Raw genomic sequence first — 6278 nt, forward strand, 5'->3', positions numbered from 1 at the left:
CATTAATTCACATTAGACACAAAGTACACATTTTAAATTGCACAACATAAGTGCACTTAATCTATAGTAGATTTCCTAAATTCACATAAATGCATAAATGACTCAAAACCATTTAGTACAAGATCGCAGTATGTTTCAGGCAGCACTATGTACTATTTTATGAATAACCTTGTCTTCACTGTATTAAGCTCCATCAGTCTGCACTGTAGTTCCACCAGTCTGTCTTACAGCCTCTGCATATGATACATCATGACAGATTCTATATCTGAGCATCTCTCTGCACCTGGCATCCACCATATGTTGCTGTGTGTCCTTCACACAATTGCAACACTTCACCGTCACATTGCACATTCACTGTAATCATGTTCCCCACCACACTTGGCACATCTTTTCACTCAACAGCTACATGTCCCATTCTTTGGCATTTAAAAACACTGTGATGATTCACTGTTGCTGATCCAGTTTCAACTGTTCTGCCTGCTGTCATGGAACCCTGACCTGTTCACCAGACGTGCTACCTGTCCCAGACCTGCTATTTTCAACTCTCTAGAGACAGCAGGAGCGGTAGAGATACTCACAATGATCGGCTATGAAAAGCCAACTGAAATGTACTCCCTAGGGGCTTACCTGTCGCATCCTCAACAACCACTGTGATTATTATTATTTGACAATGGTAATCTATGAACATTTGAACACATTGGCAATGTTCTGTTATAATCTCTACCCAGCACAGGCAGAAGAGGACTGGCCACCCCTCATAGCCTGGTTCCTCTCAGGGTTTCTTCCTAGGTTCCTGCCTTTCTGAAGAGTTTTTCCTAGCCACTGTGCTTCTACACCTGCATTGCTTGCTGTTTGGGGTTTTAGGCTGCATTTCTTTACAGCAGTTTGTGACATCAGCTGATGTAAGAAGGGCTTTATAAATACATTTGATTGGTTGATCAATGAGGCTGGGTCAAAATCACTTCTTTAACCCTCTTTCCTACTGATCAACCTTTAGGCTTCAACCCCTCTGTCTCCCTTCACATGCTCTTTAACAATATCATCCATGGACATAGATATTGGGACCTCAGAGATTATTACTCCCTTCAATGTAGCATCAGCTCCAGGGTCATGGCTTCTGAGCTTTGTCCCATTATGATTTTCCAACTGAAGAATCTTCCCTTGCTGAACCTGATCAGCACAAGATATTAACTATCTACCACTTTCAATGTTTTATTTCACCTTTATTTAACCAGGTAGGCTAGTTCAGAACAAGTTCTCATTTACACGGCTGCGTCCCAGTTTAACTTCACCTCTTTTTATGGCCTAGGTTAATCAGGGTGTAAATGAGGCCCTGTGGTCTCCTCAAACACCATCCCAACTTTCCACATTATTATTCTAGCTCCCTACCTTGGACCTCTGGAGTTTCTATACTACATGCGCCTCTGCTTCCAGTATCATTATCTCTGTTCTTCCTATGTCTTTCCACAACAGAACATTCACATACTAGGCCCTCATCCTCCCGCTCCATATCATCAGAAGAACTGTCCCCCACACTGATCGCACTCCAGCACAGCTGTTGCTTCTCAAACTCTCTCCTTTTCCATTGTTGCACCACTCCCTAGCATTCTACAGTGCCTCAGCACTCCCTAGCATTCTCCTCGCCAATGTCCAGTCTCTTGACAACAAGGTTGATGAAATCCGAGCAAGGGTAGCATTCCAGAGGGACATCAGAGACTGTAACGTTCTTTGCTTGAAACTGAAAGCGTGAACCACTGCTTTTAATCAGGGCAAGGTGACTGGAAACATGACCGAATACAAACAGTGTAACTATTCCCTCCGCAAGGCAATCAAACAAGCTAAGCGTCAGTATAGAGAAAAAGTAGAATCTCAATTCAACGGCTCAGATACAAGAGGTATGTGGCAGGGTCTACAGTCAATCACGGATTACAAAAAGAAAACCAGCACCGTCACGGACCAGGATGTCTTGCTCCCTGGCAGACTAAATAACTTTTTTGCCCGCTTTGAGGACAATACAGTGCAACTGACACTGCCCGCAACTAAAACATGCGGACTCTCCTTCACTGCAGCCGACGTGAGGAAAACATTTAAACGTGTCAACCCTCACAAGGCTGCAGGCCCAGACGGCATCCCCAGCCGCGCCCTCAGAGCATGCGCAGACCAGCTGGCTGGTGTGTTTACGGACATATTCAATCAATCCCTATCCCAGTCTGTTGTTCCCACATGCTTCAAGAGGGCCACCATTGTTCCTGTTCCCAAGAAAGCTAAGGTAACTGAGCTAAATGACTACCGCCCGTAGCACTCACTTCCGTCATCATGAAGTGCTTTAAGAGACTAGTCAAGGACCATATCACCTCCACCCTACCTGACACCCTAGACCCACTCCAATTTGCTTAACGCCCAAATAGGTCCACAGACGATGCAATCTCAACCACACTGCCCTAACCCATCTGGACAAGAGGAATACCTACGTGAGAATGCTGTTCATCGACTACAGCCCGGCATTTAACACCATAGTGCCCTCCAAGCTCGTCATCAAGCTCGAGACCCTGGGTCTCGACCCCGCCCTGTGCAACTGGGTACTGGACTTCCTGACGGGCCACCCCCAGGTGGTGAGGGTAGGCAACAACATCTCCACCCTGCTGATCCTCAACACTGGGGCCCCACAAGGGTGCGTTCTGAGCCCTCTCCTGTACTCCCTGTTCACCCACGACTGCGTGGCCACGCACGCCTCCAACTCAATCATCAAGTTTGCGGACGACACAACAGTGGTAGGCTTGATTACCAACAACGACGAGACGGCCTGCAGGGAGGAGGTGAGGGCCCTCGGAGTGTGGTGTCAGGAAAATAACCTCACACTCAACGTCAACAAAACTAAGGAGATGATTGTGGACTTCAGGAAACAGCAGAGGGAACACCCCGCTATCCACATCGATGGAACAGTAGTGGAGAGGGTAGTAAGTTTTAAGTTCCTCGGCGTACACGACAGACAAACTGAATTGGTCCACCCACACAGACAGCATCGTGAAGAAGGCGCAGCAGCGCCTCTTCAACCTCAGGAGGCTGAAGAAATCCGGCTTGTCACCAAAAGTACTCACAAACTTCTACAGATGCACAATCGAGAGCATCCTGTCGGGCTATATCACCGCCTGGTACGGCAACTGCTCCGCCCACAGCCGTAAGGCTCTCCAGAGGGTAGTGAGGTCTGCACAACGCATCACCGGGGGCAAACTACCTGCCCTCCAGGACACCTACACCACCCGATGTCACAGGAAGGCCATAAAGATCATCAATGACAACAACCACCCGAGCCACTGCCTGTTCACCCCGCTATCATCCAGAAGGCGAGGTCAGTACAGGTGCATCAAAGCTGGGACCGAGAGACTGAAAAACAGCTTCTATCTCAAGGCCATCAGACTGTTAAACAGCCACCACTAACATTGAGTGGCTGCTGCCAACACACTGACTCAACTCCAGCCACTTTAATAATGGGAATTGATGGGAAATGATGTAAAATATATCACTAGCCACTTTAAACAATGCTACCTAATATAATGTTTACATACCCTACATTATTCATCTCATATGTATACGTATATACTGTACTCTATATCATCTACTGCATCCTTATGTAATACATGTATCACTAGCCACTTTAACTATGCCACTTTGTTTACATACTCATCTCATATATATATACTGCACTCAATACCATCTACTGTATCTTGCCTATGCCGCTCTGTACCATCACTCATTCATATATCTTTATGTACATATTCTTTATCCCCTTACACTTCTGTCTATAAGGTAGTAGTTTTGGAATTGTTAGCTAGATTACTTGTTGGTTATTACTGCATTGTCGGAACTAGAAGCACAAGCATTTCGCTACACTCGCACTAACATCTGCTAACCATGTGTATGTAACAAATCAAATTTGATTTGTTTCAGGGGTGTCAAACTCATTCCATTGAGGGCCGAGTCTCCTCGGTTTTTTCCCCCCATCTCAATTAAAACTTATACAATCAGATGAGAGGAGTTCCTTTCTAATTAGTGATCTTAATTCATTAATCAAGTACAAGGGTGGAGCGAAAACCCGCAGACACTTGGTCCTCCATGGAATGAGTTTGATACGTGCTCCGATTCATCCGCATTAATCGACGCCATTCCAGGCAGTTGGCATCTCTCACCAAATGGTGAAGGATAACTTCAATTAGCTTCCCTCAATTGTGACACTCCATCACGCAGCCTGATGTCGCCATTTCACCACGAATAAACTCCTAGAAAAACGACCCAAACCGTTCCCGCCATTTGACTTGCTTCGTCCGAACCATCCTGTTCTCGCGAGCTTTCATAACGAAACAGTGAATGTAAACTCGCGAGAACAGGATGGTTCGGACGAGGCTATTTACCAGCTCATAAACAACATTTTACACAAAACCAAGAACATGTAAAAACGACCTCAAATAAGTGGAATCTGTAATAACATATTAACACATGTAATAACGCATTCACTGACTGTTGTCTGCCTGTGGCCTAACCATGCAATTATAGCTTGCACACTGTGTCATAACCTTCCCCTCCCCCTGTTGTCCAGCAGATACTAACCACACACACACACTCACCCCCTCCCTTCGGGATGGGCTCCACACACACACCCAAACACACACACACACACTCACCCCCTCCTTCCGGGATGGGCTCCAAAGACAAAGAACTCTGTCGAGAACCAATGGGATACTGACACCAGGCTGGAGAGGACTGTCTATCACCTACAAGCAACCTACCAGAAGCCAGGACTACCAGAATCTACCTACGTCATTTCAATGTATAAAATGAACTGCACATCATGTTTCAGGCCTCTTTTTCCGATAGTTCCCTAAGAACTAGACGAACGACGCCGTGTAGCACGCTTTGCCAGATATCATTACGCTTGAATAAACGGCCTTTACTATACCTTATCCGCCTTGTCCAGAGTCTCAACTTGTTCTCGTTTCTCATGTATCTATTCATCAACAAATCTTTATGAAATGACTTCGAAGAAATTATGTACATACGCTCAGATTAACCCAAAGTCTAGTTATGGGACTTGTAAAATATGTTTTAAACACGTTAAACACGTTAAACACGCCACCTACTGTAAGGTTAGTAAACTGTAGAAGAAAATACATTTCCTTTGCGGAAAATGGGGAAGGGGAACAATGACATCAAAACAAAATACAAAAATAGATAAATAACAACATCCCACTCCTTCAGTCACAGTCCTATTCAAATCACATCCCTACACAGTCTCATGGGCCTCGTAGAGAGGAACAGCTTCAGTCAGTATTCCCTGCAATCAGTGGTGTAAAATACTTAAGTACAAATATTTAAGTGCCACATCAGTAGTTTTTGGGGGTATCTGTACTTTACTTTTGATATTTTTTGACAACTTCTACTTTTACTCCACTACATTCCTAAAGAAAATAATGTACTTTCAAGACCCAAAAGTTCTCGTTACATTTTGAATGATTAGCAGGACAGGGAAACATTTGGCGCTTGAGAGTTCGTAAATTCAGAGCCTTGTCAGACTGTCAGTTCGTATCGCTCTCGGAGCGTTCAGAGCCACACTGGACGCTCTGGCGGAGGAGGAGGGTTGATTCAAGCGTTCTGACCTCACAACGGCAGTCAAGCATCCAAGATAACTGGTTAACATTGGCTAGCTTGCTAGCTACTTTCAGTACAAATGAGAGAACTCTGACATTTCACTCGCCTTAGCAGAGCTGGTTAGGCTGTGTTCATGTTATCCAGAGCATTGGTGACTTTAACTGTGCTACAGGCAACAATTTAATTACGCTTTTTTTGCCGACCTTTACTGACACCGGCGGTATTCAAGGGGTGTTGAGCGTTCGTTTTTCATCAATTATTCTTCCCTCTGGCACTCAGACGAGAGTGGTCTGAAATCGGAGTATATAGCCAGAGCGAATTTAGGAACGCAGGCTATGTCTGAGTGTTGGGAGTGTGCCTCTTACAGGTTAGGATAATTAAAGTGGCAATTTAGGTGAATTACCGTGGCAGGTTAGGAAACTGAGGTTAAGGTTAGGAAAAGGGTTAAGGTTAGCTACAATGTAACAGATGTCAACAACTGTTGTCCCAATGCAAAAGAAACGGCCACGGACCAATGGGGAGCATCAATTGGTTTAAAGTAGATATCATGAAACACCCGATATCAGAGAACGCCCCCAATCGCGGTCTGCAATTACACCTCTTTCGGATGAAGGGGCCAGGCTTCCAGTCTGTAA

Source organism: Oncorhynchus nerka, unplaced genomic scaffold, assembly GCF_034236695.1.
Source record: "Oncorhynchus nerka isolate Pitt River unplaced genomic scaffold, Oner_Uvic_2.0 unplaced_scaffold_3670, whole genome shotgun sequence".
Lineage (NCBI taxonomy): Eukaryota > Metazoa > Chordata > Actinopteri > Salmoniformes > Salmonidae > Oncorhynchus > Oncorhynchus nerka.